Source organism: Orycteropus afer, unplaced genomic scaffold (assembly GCF_000298275.1).
Source record: "Orycteropus afer afer isolate SDZICR_OR568_19922 unplaced genomic scaffold, OryAfe1.0 scaffold00557, whole genome shotgun sequence".
In the NCBI taxonomy this organism is placed as follows: Eukaryota; Metazoa; Chordata; class Mammalia; order Tubulidentata; family Orycteropodidae; genus Orycteropus; species Orycteropus afer.
In genome coordinates this window covers 378,135-378,541 of record NW_006922144.1, presented here as the reverse complement: position 1 = coordinate 378,541, position 407 = coordinate 378,135, and positions in this window count along the sequence as shown.

Below are 407 nucleotides of genomic sequence, written 5' to 3'. Positions count from 1 at the left end.
GTCTGGTGTTCTCAAGAGTAATGGTTTCAGTCTTTCTCCATTGAGAATAATGTTGGCTGTTGGTTTTGCATAGATTCCCTTTATTATGTTGAGGAATTTCCCTTCTATTCCTATTTTGCTAAGAGTTTTGATCAGGAATGGGTGTTGGAGTTTATCAAATGCCTTTTCTGCATCAATTGATATGATTATGTGGTCAGCCCCAGGGTTACAGTTGAGGAGAGACAACTCAGGGACACCCAAAGCAGCAGGCCGGAGAGCAGGAGAAAGGGGATTAAAAGCCAGGAACCCAGACAGAAGAGCAGTCAGCCTCCGAGGGATACAGGTGAGGAGAGACAAATCAGGGACCCCAAAACAGCAGGCCAGAAGAGCAGGAGAAAGGGGATTAAAAGCCAGGAAGCCAGACAGAG